Source organism: Rutidosis leptorrhynchoides, chromosome 2 (genome assembly GCF_046630445.1).
Source record: "Rutidosis leptorrhynchoides isolate AG116_Rl617_1_P2 chromosome 2, CSIRO_AGI_Rlap_v1, whole genome shotgun sequence".
Taxonomy (NCBI): domain Eukaryota; kingdom Viridiplantae; phylum Streptophyta; class Magnoliopsida; order Asterales; family Asteraceae; genus Rutidosis; species Rutidosis leptorrhynchoides.
In genome coordinates this window covers 603,269,338-603,291,457 of record NC_092334.1, presented here as the reverse complement: position 1 = coordinate 603,291,457, position 22,120 = coordinate 603,269,338, and positions in this window count along the sequence as shown.

Here is a 22,120-nt window from a genome sequence, read left to right as displayed (position 1 = left end):
ACATAGTTTAGTTAATTCTAAACTTGTTTGAAAAACTAATTTAATCTTTCTAACTTAACTCTAATAACACTTATTTATATGTATTATGATGTTACATTAAGTTAATATAAGAACTTATAACTTGTACATATGAAGAACACCTTGAAACTTAACATATATCCTTTAATCTCCATTCGGTAAAAAGCGGGCTGTTTTGGGTTGGGAATTAAAAACCTATCTTAGACTTTGAGTTCGAGGCTAAGACTTTGAAAATATGTTAATATATGTAAATAAGACTTCCAGTATTGTTTTCATGATTTTAGACAAATTGGAAGTATTTTATCAAAATTCATATATTGGGTGGATGCCGGGATTTTTTCCAAATCTGTCCACCAACACAAAAAGAGAGTAAAGCTCTAAAAATTACTACTTGGGATGAACTTTTCGAATTGGTTTTATAAAATTTAATTCTTAAGGAATCCATAACAATTTTATTCACTTTAAACGGAGTTGTAATGAATATTTGGCGAGCAAAACAAAATCTGCTAAAATTAACGTTGTATGGACGAAATTTATATTATAAAAACTATATTAACCATATCCTTATTAACTTTTCCTATATCCTATATATATTTGTACATGTTATCATTAGTATAACAAAATATTATAATCTTGGTTAATTCCGAGATTGTATATATACAATAATCTTGATACGTTCCATGACAATACGTGCACAATACGTTTTGATAAATCCTAAGACAATACGTACACAATACGTCATAGTTAATTCTAAGACAATAAGTATACAATACATCTCTGGATTGATGCAAGACAATACGTACACAATACGTTGTGGGGTAATTCTAAGATTATATATATATACCGATTAATGGATTTTTCGAACTATTTTGGACTACCAACATAAAATGTTAAAAAATTATTATATAAGTATTCTATGAACTTGTTTTTTTTTTTCATATATCGTATTATTATCTGAATCATTATTATTATTATAGGTTCGTGAATCCAAGGACGAAGGCCATATTTTTAATAAGTTGAAAACTTATTATTAATATACTTTTACTACCGTGAGTATATAGTCCCATTTTTAAACTCTACAATATTTTGGGATGAGAATACATGCATTTTATATTTTACGTTATGGACACAAATACTTAAAATATATTCTACGTTGAGTTGTACCACCTTGCATATCTTTCCTAATAGCTTGGTAACTAATATTTACATGTTGTAAGAACATGTAAGCGCGAATCCTATTGATAGATCTATCGGGTTTGACAACCCCAACCGGGCTAGTCGCTCTAGTATCGTAAACGGTTGCATAGTACTTCGTTTTTACTACACTTGGTACGGCGTAGGGAGATTTCATAATAAAGGGAATATGTCACATTAATGTTTAAGTATGGTTACCGAAGCGCTCAACAACTTATAGAATATCTTTATTGAAATATTTGTAACTATGAAATCTTGTGGTCTATATTTATATCGATGCTAGCTTTAAACCTATATATCTCACCAACCTTTGTGTTGACTGTTTAAGCATGTTTATTCTCAGGTCCTTAAGAAAGTCTTCCGCTGTCGCATTATCTGAGCAAGCTTTGCATGGAGTCTCATGCTTTTGTTTAAAAGAGGGTTGCATTCAATAAAACCTTGGTAATGTATTATATTCGACTGTTATGTCACCTTTGTAATATTTGAAAATCGATGTATCATGGGGATTATTTTGTAAATAATCGCTCATATGTTTGAAACTAGTATTATGTATAATAATGGTGTGCTTTTTATGAAACGAATGCAATATTTTCTAAAACGTATCATATAGAGGTCAAATACCTCGCTATGGGACCAATGAATAACGTACTGCGTTTATAGTAATATGGACGGGTTGTTTGAATATATATATACTTAATATAGGTTCGTGAATCTGAGGCCAACCCTACACTTGTTCAATGACGTCATATGTATTTTTACTACAAAATACAGTATTGTGAGTTCATTTGATTCTCTTTTACTCTTTATATTTTTGGGACTGAGAGTACATGCGTTGTTTTTACAACTGTTTTATTAAATGCCTTTGAAATCTATATTTTTGAACTGAGAATACATGAGGTGCTTTTATAAATGTTTGACGTGATAGACACAAACAAAACATTCCTCGAATGAATTATTATACAGGCAGAAGTTCTGTTGATTATTATTAAATTAGTAACCTAAGAATTAGGAAACGGGTATGGCCCCTAATTCACATGAATCCTAAAGGTAGCTACCAGGTTTAACACTCCCACCCAGAATGTTCATTAGACGGAAGAGCAAGTGGGCGTGGTGTTTAGTACTTCGAGGTTTATATATTTATTACAGACTGAAAGTTCTGTTTATTTTGGGGATATTTATGATGCGCATTAAATGTTAAGGTCGGTTACCAAGCAGAGAAAGTAAAGTGAATGTTATATATAGAGAGAATGCTTTTTATACACACGATATGTGTATGATATTTTGTACACGAGATATGTGTACGGTTTTGAAGCATTTTGAAAAATGATTTCGTACACGAGATATGTGTACTGTATTTAAAAGAAATCGCATGTACATTACAGGTGGGTATTGGATTCGGGCCCATTTGTACCATCCAATATTTAAATCTTGTGGTCTATCAAAATTACTGAATTTTATTGTTTTATGATAAACTTATGAACTCACCAACCTTTTGGTTGACACTTGAAAGCATGTTTATTCTCAGGTATTAAAGAAATCTTTCGCTGTGCATTTGCTCACTTTAAAGATATAATTGGAGTCATTCATGGCATATTTCAAAAGGCGTTGCATTCAAGTCGTAGAGTTCAATAAAGATTATTACTAAGTAAATAACAGATTAGGTCATTTATAGTTTGGATATTATGGAAGGGTATGCATGCCTGTCAACTTTCGATGTAATGAAAGTTTGTCTTTTAAAAATGAATGCAACGTTTGTAAAATGTATCATATAGAGGTCAAATACCTCGCAATGTAACCATATGTTATTGTATTTGTCTTTATGGATTGGGACGGGTCTTCACATTGAATTATTTAACATTCAATGTTGAACATTTCAGAGCTGAAATACTCTTTGAGCATTAAACATTTAAAACAAATGTAAAGCTCTTTAAATTATATCAAAAACACTTATTAAACAACCATATTAGTTTTATTAATGTAAAATATAGCAATATAATATTAGATCATTCATATTGTTAAGTCAAAATGATTATTAAACGAGTTATTGTCATTCAGAATCAACTTCATTCGGAAACATTTAAATTATTCGGGTTATGAACCATTTAAGCTAAATCATTCAGTTTTACCAAACGCAATTTAAATCATTTTTTTAAAGGCAACTATATATTATTATTAATAACAATCTCACAATACAATAATGTTTTAACTCAAGGAATCCACAATTTCAATTGTGTCTCGCAACAATATGTGTAGTAATGTATATGCAGTGGCGGATCTTGAACCGATTTTATGGGAGGGCCAAAAAAATTATTAACTAAAATATAGTTTGACAAATCGTTGCTCGATATATTTTAACGATTTTGTGCTCAGAAAATTAGTAGTCTACTGAGCATAACATGATTAAATAAATTTATACACTTTAATTAAATTAATAAGTTGTCAAAGTAATTGGTCTATGAAGTTAAAATTATTTATTAAACATTTGTTTGTTAACGTTGATTATTATAATTTGTTTTATTAATTATTTATTTATTATTTATATTTAATATATTTATCTTTAGAGTAGATATTCAAATAGCAATATCTTATACTTGTAGGATTTGAGTTAAAGTATACAGTATAAAACTAGAGACTTATTATTATTATTATTATTATTATTATTATTATTATTATTATTATTATTTTATTATTATTACCCATATGTACTAAAATCGGTGGCCATCTACGTCGTTTCAGTTATATCGAACTGTCGTTTTGAGTTTGCGTTCACACTACAACTGATCCATCAACTTCCGCTTACTTTACACAACGACCCCTCGAGTTTTCACTTTTTCGGGGGTAGAAAACGTAATTATATAATTTTATTAAAATAAAATAAACTAATTCCACCCGAATTTTTAATGGGCCCGATCTTCTCGCTCGGTGCGAGTTAAATTTTTCCGAGACCACCGTTCAACTCGAAAAAATCTGATAAACACAACGCGACTAACTATACGCGAAACGGACATCGTTAAAAAAACACTAAATAACGGGCCCTATATTCTCGTTCGGTGCGAGTTAATTTTTTCCGAGATCATCGTTCAACTCGAAATAATTTTACGAACACAACGAGAATAACTATACGCGAAATGGACATCGTTAAAAAAAACTATATATTTCGGGCTGTATTTCATACATATACATACATGTCCAACAACCAACCCAACCTACTAGATATATTATGTACCAAATAACGTATATCCAAATTCGACCGGGCGTTGAATACAACCGCAGCAACGCGCGGTCGAATTTTTTTCTAATTTTGAAAAAGATAGAAGTACATATGGTCACGGGTGGGGTCACCCATTTCTTCCCTGTTACTGTTACCCTCTTCTCTTCTCTTCCATCACCAAATTTCCAACTCCATTAAACTTAAACTGATTCTCTTTCTTTTTCCTTATAAATCAAATCAATATTATACACTACTTACTCAACAATTTGGGAGGGCCAACACCCCTCCCTGCCCCCTGAAAATCCGCCCCTGTGTATATGCAGAATGGGGGATGACAAGGTGGCCTCACAACACAATTATATTAGTATATAACATTATACACTGTAAATAAAACTTTTCGGGTTGTGGATTCAATTATGCTAATTGATAGTCTTGTCTTTGCATTTCTTCGCGATCCATTTAAAGCTTTTTACTTGGATTTCGTTTAATGCAACCGGTACATTTCAACATTTGTTTGAAAAAAACTTTTGATTACGGTTTTTTCAAATTAGATAGCAACATGACCATAGTACTGCTTGCCAAATAGTTTTGCTCACCAACGAACTCAAATGCCCCGTGTCAAGGAAAATATCACCCACGTTACTAAAGTTGTAACCACCACGACCCCACCAATCAAACACTTTATTCCAAACATCAAAAACACGTTTGCACAAAATTAGGGAGTGATCGACCGACTCGATACCGTCATCACAAAGTGGACAGCGAATCGAGTGTAAGTCAATCCCTCTTTTGTCCAATTCCACCATGACCGGAAGTCGTTTTCTTCTTGCTCTCCACATAAATACTTCGATCTTTTTTGGATCCAAAGCATTACGAATAGTTTCACAATTTGCATTACTTCGAACAAGTATCTTTGAGTTGATTAAATCCGTTAAAGACTTTGTTGAAATTCTCCCGTTACTACACGCTTTCCATGACCATGAATCTTGTTTTTGAGGGTTAAGATCCGCACTTGTTATTTGGGAGTTGATATTTCCAACCTCCTTTTTACTCCTTCCACCATAATTTAATGCTTTTTCCTAAAATACCCATGTGAAATGAATACTGTATCTAATAGTAACAAAATTCTACATTACCCACCCATCTTCTCTCCATTTTTCATTTACACATTTTTTTCTCTCTCCCCCCATTTTTCCATCTACAAATACAGTACAATGTTATAAAATTATTGCTCGATGGTTTGACTGATTACAAATTATTGATCTCACAAAGTGTTTGAAAAACCAATAGATCTCCAACTAATTCAAAATTTACTTAACATAAGTAATTGTCTGCTTTTCAAATTAAAAAAAAAAAACTTAACAGAAGTAATAAATAAAAATAATACGGAGTAAATAAAAAGTTAATCCGAGGTTGATGAGGAGGGGAACGGAAAAAAAGAAGAAGAAGGTGGATAAAGGAGAAAATAGAAATGTAACCATGATCAATGGGAGGTTGATGAGTTGTTATCATGTTTGTTGATGGAGAAAAATGTGAGAGAGATGAATGGCGTAAATGAGAAATGAATGAGAAGATGAATAATTAAATTACAATTTCATTATTAAACATTTATTTTAATAGGGGTATTTTTGGAAAGAGTTTGAAAATATGCTAGAAGAAGTAAAAAGAATGGGGGAAATATCACTCCCCTTGTTATTTAACCTTTGTAACTCGCCATTGGCACGCCCGGTAGGAGGTCTTGCCCATAACCAATTACCCATACACTTTGCCGCGTCTCGTGAAGTTCTATTTCTGACCGAGACCAAATAAATTTAATCAAACTTACTTTGATACTAACTACTAAAATTGACTTTTATTAATCTACCATTAATCAAATTTAGTCAAATATGATTATGTTAATGGAAAAATATCATTAAACCGTTTCACATGCTTATTTCTTATTTTTCAAAGATGCTAGTCCATAGCTTTACAATGACGTTTCATTTTTTATGGGAATAAAGAAGAAATTGAAGTAACGTTAATATCAATCCTTACAAACTTGCAGCTGTAAATAATTGTAAAAATAGACATAACTTAACTATAACTATTACAGTAACAATATTAACTATTTATGTGAATAACGAATTTGAGTAATATTCACACACTTGCTCCAAAAAACTTATATTTCCTTATCGAATCAAAACTTCATGATTACTCTTTAATTTCTAACAAAACATTTATCACAGGTAGTTATTTTATCCACTGTAGCTCATTTGTTTTTATTATATATATATTTTTAAATTTAAATACGATAACTCATATAGCAAAAAACATTTTCAAAAAGAAAACATCGACGGAAGATACAACAACGATGAACTGGACATGGCTCGCACCTAAAAAGCTACAAAGAAACAATCGAGATAAAGTATCTATAACCGAGTCTCACCCGTCAAAATCAAGCAAACGGAAGAAAACAACCTATCATAGAAAAGAAACAACCACAAAACCGCTAGGTCCTATCTCAAGCAAAAACAACATACAAACATATATTAAAGAACATAACAAACTACTACACAAAGAAGACATCAAAACCGCTAACTAGAATCTCTTTTGCCAAGATGACCAAGTTAAATGTATGAGTTGAAGCTTGATGATCACTTTTATCATATGTAAGTTTAAGCGTTCAAGAAGTTTGTCTTCTAGTTGCAAAATGTTGAGTATAAATAGTCCATGAACTTGAGAGACCCGTTTGATCACCAACAACTCAATTTTGTGAGGCAACAGTTCAAATATTTGATTAGAATAGTATATCTTGCTTTTGTTTACTTTTTTTTTTTTTTTTTTTTTTTTTTTATATTTTTTTTGGGACAAAAATACCGAAAACTTTTTTAAATGAGACCTTCATTAAAAAATGAAGATCTATAACGAGTGAAACAGAGATAGGTAACCGATCGGGCTCGAAACTAGTAAACGTCACAACTCGAGGTTAACTCCAACCGAGCCAAGCCAAGAACCCCAAACAACCTACATCTGAATCACAATAATACAAACGAATACATACAAGAAACAATCCTATAAAAGGCAACATCTAAGCAACTAAACGTATATACAATCAAAATTAAGAACGGCTTTTACCATTTCTCTCATCCGGCTGATTTGTGAACTCATTAATTGTATCGATGTGAACTCATTTACCACCCCGAGACTTGAAATTATACGCAACAATGTTGGAAGAGGAGCTCCCAATTAGGTTTCCCGGGTACCATAGACAATCCTTCACCCGTAAATTGTTAGAAAAAACCTGATGTGTGCAGCGTGTAGTACGAAATACTATTATTTTTAATACGAAATACGATACAAATTACACAAGTTTTAATTATTTATAGAATGGATATACCTAAACCTTGCTACAACACTTATAGGCAGTGTACCTAATCGTAGAGTAGTGTAGTTTTTAGTAAGTCCAGTTCGTTCCACAGAGAGACGGCTTATTGCGTACACTATATTTTTAAACAATTATATATATATATATATATATATATATATATATATATATATATATATATATATATATATATATATATATATATATATATATATATATATATATATATATATGGAGGTTTTACCGTTTAATGACCGGTTTGTCGATTTTAAATAAAGCGTAAAGATAAATGACGATAATATAAATGACAGAATTTAAATTGCGATAAAGTAAATTGCAGTAATTAAAATGACAGTAAATAAAGATACGATGAAATATGAAATAAAAGTATTATGCTTATTTAAACTTCCGTAATCATGATGTTTGACGTTTTGATTATAATTAATTGTTACCCGTGTTAATTGTCCTTTGTCCTGGCTTATTTGATACCTATCTGGGTTTTGCCCATAATAGTCCATCGGTCATAATTATAAAATGCTCGTCAAATTAACCTTATTCCCGAAGTCAAATATTCCAACTAATTAGGGATTTAAACTGTAACAAGGTTTTAATACTTTGTTAATAATTACACCAGATTATCGACTGCGTGTAATCCAAAGTTTTAATACTTTGTTAACAATTACACCAATTACCCTTGTATGTAATCCACCCCTGTTTTAATTAGTCCATGATACATTAATTTATTCACTTGACCATAATGAATAATCAATTACCCATTCCAATTGATTAATTAAATGATTGTAAACGATGTCGTATAAACGTCACTAAATAGGACATTCGTAATCAATTTAATAATTATTAGATTAACTAATTTGAAGATAGGTTCGACAGTGAAAGGACCCGTTCATATACATTATAAACGATTCACAATAGTTGATTACATTGCGAGGTATTTGACCTATATATGATACATTTTACAAACATTGCATTCGTTTTTAAAAGACAATCTTTCGTTACATCAAAAATTGACAGGCATGCATACCATTTCATAATATCCACTATCCAACTATAAATTGATTTAATAATAATCTTTGATGAACTCAATGACTCGAATGCAACGTTCTTCGAAATATGCTATGAAAGACTCCAAGTAATATCTTTAAAATGAGCAAATGCACAGCGGAAGATTTCTTTAACACCTGAGAATAAACATGCTTTAAAGTGTCAACCAAAAGGTTGGTGAGTTCATTAGTTTATCATAATCATTTATTTCCATCATTTTAATAGACCACAAGAATTTCATTTCCAGTTCTCATAAATATACGTCCCATGCATAGAGACAAAAAATAATCATTCATATGGTGAACACCTGGTAACCGACATTAACTAGATACATATAAGAATATCCCCTATCATTCCGGGATCCTCCTTCGGACATGATATAATTTCGAAGTACTAAAGCATCCGGTACTTTGGATGGGGTTTGTTAGGCCCAATAGATCTATCTTTAGGATTCGCGTCAATTAGGGTGTCTGTTCCCTAATTCTTAAATTACCAGACTTTAATAAAAAGGGGCATATCCGATTTCGATAATTCAACCATAGAATGTAGTTTCACTTACTTGTGTCTATTTCGTCAAACATTTATAAAAGCGCATGTATTCTCAGTCCCAAAAATATAAAGGGTAAAAAGGCAAATGAAACTCACCATACTGTATTTCGTAGTAAAAATACATATAACGTCATTGAACAAGTGCAAGGTTGGCCTCGGATTCACGAACCTAAATTAATTATATATATTTATGTGTTGGTCAATATTTGTCTAACAAATTAGGTCAAGTCATAGTGTACCACAATCCTAATGCTCGAGACTAATATGCAAAAGTCAACAAAAGTAAATTTGACTCAAAATAATTTTCAAAAATTTATACATGATTAATATATAGTTTAAATATCGTCGTTTTATATTTTTAAATATTTTTAAAAGATTTATTAGAGTAAATAATATAATTTATTTATTAATAAATAAAATTTATATTATATTTATATAATAAAATATACTTTTATATATATTAAGTAATAAAATTTATAGGGTTCATTTAATATTATAAAGATAATATGATATGTATTATTAAAGTAAGTTATTACACGTAGTAAAATATGTTTGTATCAAATATTTATTTGATAAAATAATATCTATAATGATAGTAAGTAAAAGTTGTATTATTTTATAATAATAATTATTATTATAAAAATATCAATATTTATAATTACTAAGATGACATTATGATAAAACGATAATTCTAATTATGATAACTTTAATATTTACGATAATTTTTAATATTATCTTTAAAATAATAATTCTATTTAAAATAATAATAATAATGATATTTATAGTAACAATGACATTTCTATTAAAATGATAATTTTTGTTAAAATGATAGTTTTAATACTAACGATAATTTTAATAATAATAGTAATGATAAAAATAATAAGAACGATAATTTTATCTAAATCAATATCTTATAATATTTTAATTTCATCATGATACTCTTACCCATTATTTCCTAATCGTTTCGTTTAATAGCTTTTAATCGTCTTTTATATCGTGTTCGTAATAATGATAATAATAGTAATCAAAATAATTAGGTGTTACAAATATTTGTTTTAATTACACTAATATTAATAATGATAGTTACTATAACATTATTAACGATAATACTAATAATTATCTTAATGATAATATAGTAATAATAATAATAACAATAACAATAACCATTTTTAAATAATGATATATATATTAATAATGATAATAATAATAATACCAATAATAATAATAATAATAATAATAATAATAATAATAATAATAATAATAATAATAATAATTGGATAATAATAATAATACTAATTATAACTTTAACGATAATAACGATAGTAATAATAAAAAAATAACAATTTTTAATGATAAATCCTTTTATTGTTAATGATAATAATAATAATAATAAGATAAAACTAGAACGACGATAATAACGACGATAATAATAATCATTTTTAATAATAATACAAAAATTCGATGGACTATAACTTCAAATCCGTTCATCGAAATCATTCGATATCTAAATAAAAAGTTCTTAATTTTTTGCTAGCTTTCCAACGACATGCATATCTTATACCTTATCTCAGTCGCATATATAACTAATTCAGGATTCAACATAACCTAACTAAAGGCAATATCAAAAGTACAAACATGCATAATCCTATATACTCGAGCACTAGTCAGGGATACACTATTAGTATGTAAAAGTTAAATTATGAGTACTCACGTATCAATATTGAGATTCAATATTGCAGGAAAGGTACGTAGACGCAACGGAGATGATAAACACTATATTGACCTCACGAGCATACCCATGAACCATACCAATCACCTCCATAGCTATAACCCATAATTTCCTTAATCCAATCCCACTTGAAAAATAATTTCGAAATCACTCGGACAGCACTCTGACGTAATATTTTATGTATACTAATAATATCTTGAAATAATACGGAGTAAATATATATATATGTAAATCGATTGAGAGAGTTTAGAGAAAAATATTTTCAAATTTCTATGAAATAATGAAACCTATTGAATTCTATTTATAATAGATTTTTGAATTATTAAAGTGAATTATTAAAGTATGAATTATTAAAGTGAATTATTAAAGTATGAATTATTAAAGTGAATTATTAAAGTATGAATTATTAAAGTGAATTATTAAAGTATGAATTATTAAAGTATGAATTATTAAAGTGAATTATTAAAGTTAAAGTAAAGTAAAAATAAAGTAAAGGTAAAGTTTAAGTATAGTAAAAGTATAAAACTATGTACGTATAATACGCGTATAAATATATATAATATTAATTTAAATCGTTATATATATTTAATAAAATAAAATATAAATATCGTTATCTTTATCATACTGGTTAAGTAATGAGTTGTCAAAAGTGGTTCTAGATATTTATAAAAGTTATATACGTTTTAATAATAAAGTTCTTTTTAAACTGAAAACGTTTTTGTACGTTTGAAACTAAATCAAATAAATATAATAATTTTGTTTTCCAAAACCAAATATATTTTTAAGAATCATTTTGTTTAAAGGTTAAAATAATGGAAATCGTTATATCATAAAATGTTTTAAAAAAGTAGAATCATATATATTCATAATAGGTTTCAAGTTTTTAAATTACAGTTTGTTGGTGAAGCATGGGATAAAGTTCAAAGGTTAAATAAACGTATGAAATCATCTTAATAAAAAATGTCGAGTTACTTAACTTGTCGATATCCAACATCTAAGTTATTTACACTTCACGTTCTTACTTATAAATCACTTTACCATTTTCCGAATGTTGTCAAAAAGAATAGATTTCTTAAATCACAGTGGACCTCATAACATAGACCCGTAATCATATCATAATGTATCTGATAAATCAACAATTTGATATTATCTTCTAATTCCATCGATAAACATATTGAAACAAATACGATCATGTAAAGTATTATACGTTTAATACTTTATTAATATTCTCAAGTTATAATATATATATATATATATATATATATACATATATATACATATTTATTTATATATAACGGTTCATGAATCGTCTGAATTTGGTCGAGGTTATAATGAATGCATGAACACAATTTAAAATTCTTGAGATTTAACTTAACAAACTTTGCTTATCGTGTCGGAATAATATAAAGATAAAGTTTAAATTTGATTGGAAATTTTCGGGTTGTCACAGTACCTACCCGTTAAAGAAATTTCGTCCCGAAATTTGAGTGGAAAGGTCGTGAATGATAATAAGTATGTTTTCATGATGCATACAGGCTGAAAATTAGAGTTTTATCATCAGTGAATAATTTGAATAAACAATCCATTTATATGAAGAGTACGAATGAAGCTAACATAGAAGAGTGAAATGAGTAAGTGTAGATTCATCTTATCATTTGACGTAGATATGATTGATTTCCAGATTTCAAGGGATTTGAAGAAAATCTTTGTAATAAGATTTGATTCTCCGGTAACAAAAGGAATTAGGATCCGCTTTAAATGCGATCGTCCATTTTAATTGTTCTGTCGGAGATTTTCTTATAAATTCACCTCCTTCCTTTTCTTACAACTCACACCTTCTGTTGATGCATTTTATGCAAGTCCCTAGACATCTACCCACGTCCATTGCAGGTACAACAGTTTACAGGCCACCATGATCGTTCGTTATTATCCTATCCGTGTTTGTATGTGGTTACAGCAACTGCAGGAACGAGATGTGGATGTTTGACTATGTTAGACTTAGTCAGACGTCCGAGTGAAGCCTCACTCGTACGGCTGACAGGCTCATACGCACGGTTGATGCTGAGCTAAGTCACAATTACAACCTAAATGAGAAGACACGAGTGAGTGATCACCCGTACGGCTGATGAAGCCAACTCGTATGTGTGATGGATGAATCGTACGGGTGAGTCAACAGCAGGGGTATATAAAGTCTTATGTTCTTCATTTTTAGGTTAAGCCTCTCATTTGTTACACACACTCAGATCTGGTGAGCTCCTCCGATTCTCTCTCAACCCAAATCACCCAGGTGGTGAATAATAGCTCTAGGTGTTGATCTAATCACACTTGATTTAGTTGTGGTATGACTAAATTAATCACAAAAAGCTTAGCCTATTCACTAGAGGGTTTGATTCACTTATTCCGTCATTGTGTGAGTTAAATCTGTTGATTTCTAAGTTCCTAGTCATGTTTCATCACCTTCTATTCTTTCCCCCTCAACTCATATTTTAAAGTATTCATCAATATGCTCCATCCAGTTCTGATTCTCGATATACTTATAACTTTCATATCGGTCATTCTTCTTTTTCATCTACCGCCGGAAGAATCTATTTACTTCTACTATACTCTTGGGTTTATAGTGTTTCTAGTTCTCCCGTGTCTTTATATTGCTATATGCATCGATATATATGGTTTATAATTTTTGGTTTGTCGTTGGGCTTTATATCTTTCCTTATATTTCAAAGTCTCTGTTTCTATCTTCTATAATCATTGTCATCCACAGTTAATGCTCTCTTTTATTTGCTGCAATTTATACCCCAATTTCTATTTCGGAGTTTTGTCCTTTCGTTTCTTCTTCTTGCGAATAAGCACCGCTTGTAATGGTCCAGAATTCACAAATATGATTTTCGGAATGAACATTGTTAATGTTCTAGGAAGAAAATTGTGATGGCACGATCTTGACTTGTCAAATTACTAGAATACCTTGGAAAAGGCCGAATCATCAAGAAATATTTTCTTGATATTTTAGAGGTTAAATAGAGTACAAGAGTCGTATAACAAGGCACATGATGATGTTATGATATGTGAATCATCACGTTCCATTTAGAAACTCAGCATGAATTACTGTAATATAATCACGTTGATCAAGTGTCATTATATTATACTAACTCATGCTTCAGTTTCCAACACTACTTCAAAAACATTCATATTTTAAACTCAAAGGTTTACAGAGTATAGGAACTAAACAGTTTCCTTTTTGATGTAATACAGATAGCGCAAAGAGATAAATGATTCCAGATAAGAATAGTTATGGAAATATCTTCAGAAATATGGAGGATATTTATAATGAAAGATACGATGATATCTTAGAATTTCTAATATCAGAGGATGATGAAGAATATTGTCTGTAAGGGTTTAGTGTCAGGAGCAAGGTATTCGTTAATGACTTCAGCAGACACTGAATCATTTGGATTCTTTGAAGGCAGGTTCAGTCTTTGTGATTTGTCCACAGCCTCCTTCATACTTTGCTCAATCCATTTTCCAGTTCCAAAACTTCTCTATTTCTGAGCTTTGTTAATACACTAATCTTTATCATCAAACTTTTTACTGCTAAGGTCGTTTACAATTTTTGTTGCTTCATCAGCATTTCGAGAACTAGTTCGCGGTTCAGAGTGTTTTTCAGAAACTTCACATTCGAAGTATGTAAGCCTTGGAAATAGACGTTATATATAACTGTTGGCATCAACATGCTGTGAGATTTCAAAATACTGATTGCTAACTCCCAATGATTCGTATGACAATTCTCGTTACAAGAGGCAGATGAGTAAATGATGAGGTTTCGATAAATATAAAGATTCTTCGGAATGCCCAAGATCAGTGAAGTTGTTGGTAAGTTTATTGCTAATGTGGTGGAATATGAAAGGTTCTCCGGTAACAAAAGGGTAATCACATATATCAAAATTATGATAAGGCTACTCCAAATGAAAAAATCGAAGTTGTCTTGCTGGAGCTGTGATATAATTTGCTACTTTGCAAAGGAATTGCAAGGTTATTTTTGCTAATAAATGCCAAAAGATCTGACACAGATATGTGTTGAATTATGACTTTGGTTTCGAGAGCTTTTTAAGTACATAACTGTGGGTAATATGTGGTTGGATCATCATCTCGATTGCTCATTATTTGAAGTGTCTTCAGAGATTTTCGAAGGGTTTGAACATAGATTGTAATCGTTTGTATACATTTGATGTTCTAACACACTTTTGAAGTCAAAGTATAGCTTTGAAAGATGTAAGAATCTAAAAGTAATGGTACCGGTTATATCTCGAATTGAATTCTGAGATTTTAAAATTAGAATACGTAATTGGGTTTGAATGAGTATGGTTGTTTTGATTTCTATGAAAGAATGTATATTATTGTGAAAGTAGGAAGTATAATTGATAATTTGCTTAATCTGATTCGAAGAATGTAACATATTAATTGTGAATTTATATATATCTCTCGGGTATTACCTACCCGTTAAAAATTTTTCACAATTAATATTTTGTACATAAGAATTTTATTACAGTCTTTATGAAAATATATATGTATATATTCTCCTCAGATGTAACATAGATTTTAATAAGTTAATACTAAATTAAACTCGTTCGATTTACGGTTGGAACTAGAATCGAATAATTCCTTGAAGGTTTAGAGGTTACATAAGTATTTCTTCAATAATATTGAAATTATGAATCAATACTTCGTTATTTTTTGAGATGTGATGTTGGTTTTCGTTAAATTCTTGTGAACTTCGCAAAGTACGAATGATGTTATCTGAAAAGTTTCGGTTACATCAATGATGAAGTGTAAAATCAAATATATACTTGATTTATTAGGAATTGGAATTTGTTGAATTGAGACAGAGATTGTAGTTAACGATGGTTAAGTCGCGGGTGAGGGACGTACATTATTGCATATTTGTAATATGAATTAACTGAGTAGTTAAGATTCACACACAATAGCTTAGCACGGAAAGATTTATTTTTTATTTCAAAAAAAATATATATATAAAATATATATATAATTTCTTCAGAGGGAATGAGTTAATTCTTCATAACTTGTTGATACAATATACACGTTATTGATTCGTAATGATGTCCACAGTGATTCTTGAACTGACGGAGTTTGTGATGTTATAGGTGTTGTTGATTCTGATGTTGACTGTACTGACGATGCTGGTGACGTTGATGGTACTGTTGATGCTGTTGGTAAAACAAGTTTAACTTGTTAATCACACACCATTTTTGTCAGGGTTTCTACTCTTCTTTCTATCATTTTGATTCGCTTAACTGATTTATGGTTAGGGCTAGATTAGATAATCTCTAAGACTTTAGAGATTATATAATCGCCTCGGAATGTTTCTCCAATGAAGTTATGAATTAATACTTCGTCAGTCATTGTTATTGGTACTCCTTGGTATCTATGGTGCGTATGACGTTGATGCTCGTGGGACAGATTGTGAAGTTGAGGTTTACAACGCGGTTGTGGTTGGAGGTGGTAATGGTACTGTTGGCGTTGATGATGGTGGTACTGATTATGCTGCTGGTGCTGCTGCTGGTGTTTGTAATCTCTGCACCATATTCTCCAAAGCCACTACCCGAGCGCGAAGTTCGTTGACTTCTTCTATTATTCCAGGATGATTGTCGGTCGGAACGAGCGGATAAATAAAATCTAGAATTTGATGTAGTATATAATCGTGACGAGATACCCTGGAAATGAGAGAGAAAATGGTGTCTCGAACAGATTCGCCGGTAAGTGCTTCAGGTTCTTCGCCAAGAGGGCAATGTGGTGGATGGAAAGGATCGCCTTCTTCTTGTTTCCAATGATTGAGGAGGCTACGAACCCATCCCCAATTCATCCAGAATAGGTGATGACTGATTGGTTAATCCATTCCGGTCACACTGCTTTCGGAGCTTGAGTGAGATTCCATTTCGGAATCCGAGTGACTTGAACTGATGACAAATTCCATTTCGTACGATTGGATAAAGGATTTTTGATATAAAAATGATTTTTCGGCTATCGGGTGGTATTTTATTTACATAGGATATCTATATATAGAGATCAAAAGATTTCATAGATTACGGAGGAATTTGCGGGGTATGTCAGGTAAAGTTTAAAGTAACAGATACGATAAGATATGATTTAGCAGATACGCTAAGATATGAAGTTTGTCTATACACTACTCATGCAATTAATGTAGCAAGACGTGTCTAGACTAATAATGATAAGCAGGTAATTTCCTATGGATGATAAGCAGATGATTTCCGACTAGAAATGATAAGCAAAACTTTTGACATGCAGACACGGTCGAAGTCCAGACTCACTAATGCATCCTAACGACTTATCAGTTAGACACACTAATGCAGACCTGGTTCGCTAAGACCACCGCTCTGATACCAACTGAAAGGACCCGTTCATATACATTATAAACGATTCACAATAGTTGATTACATTGCGAGGTATTTGACCTATATATGATACATTTTACAAACATTGCATTCGTTTTTAAAAGACAATCTTTCGTTACATCAAAAATTGACAGGCATGCATACCATTTCATAATATCCACTATCCAACTATAAATTGATTTAATAATAATCTTTGATGAACTCAATGACTCGAATGCAACGTTCTTCGAAATATGCTATGAAAGACTCCAAGTAATATCTTTAAAATGAGCAAATGCACAGCGGAAGATTTCTTTAACACCTGAGAATAAACATGCTTTAAAGTGTCAACCAAAAGGTTGGTGAGTTCATTAGTTTATCATAATCATTTATTTCCATCATTTTAATAGACCACAAGAATTTCATTTCCAGTTCTCATAAATATACGTCCCATGCATAGAGACAAAAAATAATCATTCATATGGTGAACACCTGGTAACCGACATTAACTAGATACATATAAGAATATCCCCTATCATTTCGGGATCCTCCTTCGGACATGATATAATTTCAAAGTACTAAAGCATCCGGTACTTTGGATGGGGTTTGTTAGGCCCAATAGATCTATCTTTAGGATTCGCGTCAATTAGGGAGTCTGTTCCCTAATTCTTAGATTACCAGAATTTAATAAAAAGGGGCATATTCGATTTCGATAATTCAACCATAGAATGTAGTTTCAATTACTTGTGTCTATTTCGTCAAACATTTATAAAAGCGCATGTATTCTCAGTCCCAAAAATATAAAGGGTAAAAAGGCAAATGAAACTCACCATACTGTATTTCGTAGTAAAAATACATATAACGTCATTGAACAAGTGCAAGGTTGGCCTCGGATTCACGAACCTAAATTAATTATATATATTTATGTGTTGGTCAATATTTGTCTAACAAATTAGGTCAAGTCATAGTGTACCACAATCCTAATGCTCGAGACTAATATGCAAAAGTCAACAAAAGTAAATTTGACTCAAAATAATTTCCAAAAATTTATACATGATTAATATATAGTTTAAATATCGTCATTTTATATTTTTAAATATTTTTAAAAGATTTATTAGAGTAAATAATATAATTTATTTATTTATTAATAAATAAAATTTTATATTATATTTATATAATAAAATATACTTTTATATATATTAAGTAATAAAATTTATAGGGTTCATTTAATATTATAAAGATAATATGATATGTATTATTAAAGTAAGTTATTACACGTAGTAAAATATGTTTGTATCAAATATTTATTTGATAAAATAATATCTATAATGATAGTAAGTAAAAGTTGTATTATTTTATAATAATAATTATTATTATAAAAATATCAATATTTATAATTACTAAGATGACATTATGATAAAACGATAATTCTAATTATGATAACTTTAATATTTACGATAATTTTTAATATTATCTTTAAAATAATAATTCTATTTAAAATAATAATAATAATGATATTTATAGTAATAATGACATTTCTATTAAAATGATAATTTTTGTTAAAATGATAGTTTTAATACTAACGATAATTTTAATAATAATAGTAATGATAAAAATAATAAGAACGATAATTTTATCTAAATCAATATCTTATAATATTTTAATTTCATCATGATACTCTTACCCATTATTTCCTAATCGTTTCGTTTAATAGCTTTTAATCGTCTTTTATATCGTGTTCGTAATAATGATAATAATAGTAATCAAAATAATTAGGTGTTACAAATATTTGTTTTAATTACACTAATATTAATAATGATAGTTACTATAACATTATTAACGATAATACTAATAATTATCTTAATGATAATATAGTAATAATAATAATAACAATAACAATAACCATTTTTAAATAATGATATATATATTAATAATGATAATAATAATAATACCAATAATAATAATAATAATAATAATAATAATAATAATTGGATAATAATAATAATACTAATTATAACTTTAACGATAATAACGATAGTAATAATAAAAAAATAACAATTTTTAATGATAAATCCTTTTATTGATAAAGATAATAATAATAATAATAAGATAAAACTAGAACGACGATAATAACGACGATAATAATAATCATTTTTAATAATAATACAAAAATTCGATGGACTATAACTTCAAATCCGTTCATCGAAATCATTCGATATCTAAATGAAAAGTTCTTAATTTTTCGCTAGCTTTCCAACGGCATGCATATCTTATACCTTATCTCAGTCGCATATATAACTAATTCAGGATTCAACATAACCTAACTAAAGGCAATATCAAAAGTACAAACATGCATAATCCTATATACTCGAGCACTAGTCAGGGATGCACTATTAGTATGTAAAAGTTAAATTATGAGTACTCACGTATCAATATTGTGATTCAATATTGCAGGAAAGGTACGTAGACGTAACGGAGATGATAAACACTATATTGACCTCACGAGCATACCCATGAACCATACCAATCACCTCCATAGCTATAACCCATAATTTCCTTAATCCAATCCCACTCGAAAAACAATTTCGAAATCACTCGGACAGCACTCTGACGTAATATTTTATGTATACTAATAATATCTTGAAATAATACGGAGTAAATATATATATGTAAAACGATTGAGAGAGTTTAGAGAAAAATATTTTCAAGTTTCTATGAAATAATGAAACCTATTGAATTCTATTTATAATAGATTTTTGAATTATTAAAGTGAATTATTAAAGTATGAATTATTAAAGTGAATTATTAAAGTATGAATTATTAAAGTGAATTATTAAAATATGAATTATTAAAGTGAATTATTAAAGTATGAATTATTAAAGTGAATTATTAAACTATGAATTATTAAAGTGAATTATTAAAGTTAAAGTAAAGTAAAAATAAAGTAAAGGTAAAGTTTATGTATAGTAAAAGTATAAAACTATGTACGTATAATACGCGTATAAATATATATAATATTAATTTAAATCGTTATATATATTTAATAAAATAAAATATAAATATCGTTATCTTTATCATACTGGTTAAGTAATGAGTTGTCAAAAGTGGTTCTAGATATTTATAAAAGTTATATACGTTTTAATAATAAAGTTCTTTTTAAACTGAAAACGTTTTTGTACGTTTGAAACTAAATCAAATAAATATAATAATTTTGTTTTCCAAAACCAAATATATTTTTAAGAATCATTTTGTTTAAAGGTTAAAATAATGGAAATCGTTATATCATAAAATGTTTTAAAAAAGTAGAATCATATATATTCATAATAGGTTTCAAGTTTTTAAATTACAGTTTGTTGGTGAAGCATGGGATAAAGTTCAAAGGTTAAATAAACGTATGAAATCATCTTAATGAAAAATGTCGAGTTACTTAACTTGTCGATATCCAACATCTAAGTTATTTACACTTCACGTTCTTACTTATAAATCACTTTACCATTTTCCGAATGTTGTCAAAAAGAATAGATTTCTTAAATCACAGTGGACCTCATAACATAGACCCGTAATCATATCATAATGTATCTGATAAATCAACAATTTGATATTATCTTCTAATTCCATCGACAAATATATTGAAACAAATACGATCATGTAAAGTATTATACGTTTAATACTTTATTAATATTCTCAAGTTATAATATATATATATATATACATATATATACATATTTATTTATATATAACGGTTCGTGAATCGTCTGAATTTGGTCGAGGTTATAATGAATGTATGAACACAATTTAAAATTCTTGAGATTTAACTTAACAAACTTTGCTTATCGTGTCGGAATAATATAAAGATAAAGTTTAAATTTGATTGGAAATTTCCGGGTTGTCACAGTACCTACCCGTTAAAGAAATTTCGTCCCGAAATTTGAGTGGAAAGGTCGTGAATGATAATAAGTATGTTTTCATGATGCATACAGGCTGAAAATTAGAGTTTTATCATCAGCGAATAATTTGAATAAACAATCCATTTATATGAAGAGTACGAATGAAGCTAACATAGAAGAGTGAAATGAGTAAGTGTAGATTCATCTTATCATTTGACGTAGATATGATTGATTTCCAGATTTCAAGGGATTTGAAGAAAATCTTTGTAATAAGATTTGATTCTCCGGTAACAAAAGGAATTAGGATCCGCTTTAAATGCGATCATCCATTTTAATTGTTCTGTCGAAGATTTTCTTATAAATTCACCTCCTTCCTTTTCTTACAACTCACACCTTCTGTTGATGCATTTTATGCAAGTCCCTAGACATCTACCCACGTCCATTGCAGGTACAACAGTTTACAGGCCACCATGATCGTTCGTTATTATCCTATCCGTGTTTGTATGTGGTTACAGCAACTGCAGGAACGAGATGTGGATGTTTGACTATGTTAGACTTAGTCAGACGTCCGAGTGAAGCCTCACTCGTACGGCTGACAGGCTCATACGCACGGTTGATGCTGAGCTAAGTCACAATTACAACCTAAATGAGAAGACACGAGTGAGTGATCACCCGTACGGCTGATGAAGCCAACTCGTATGT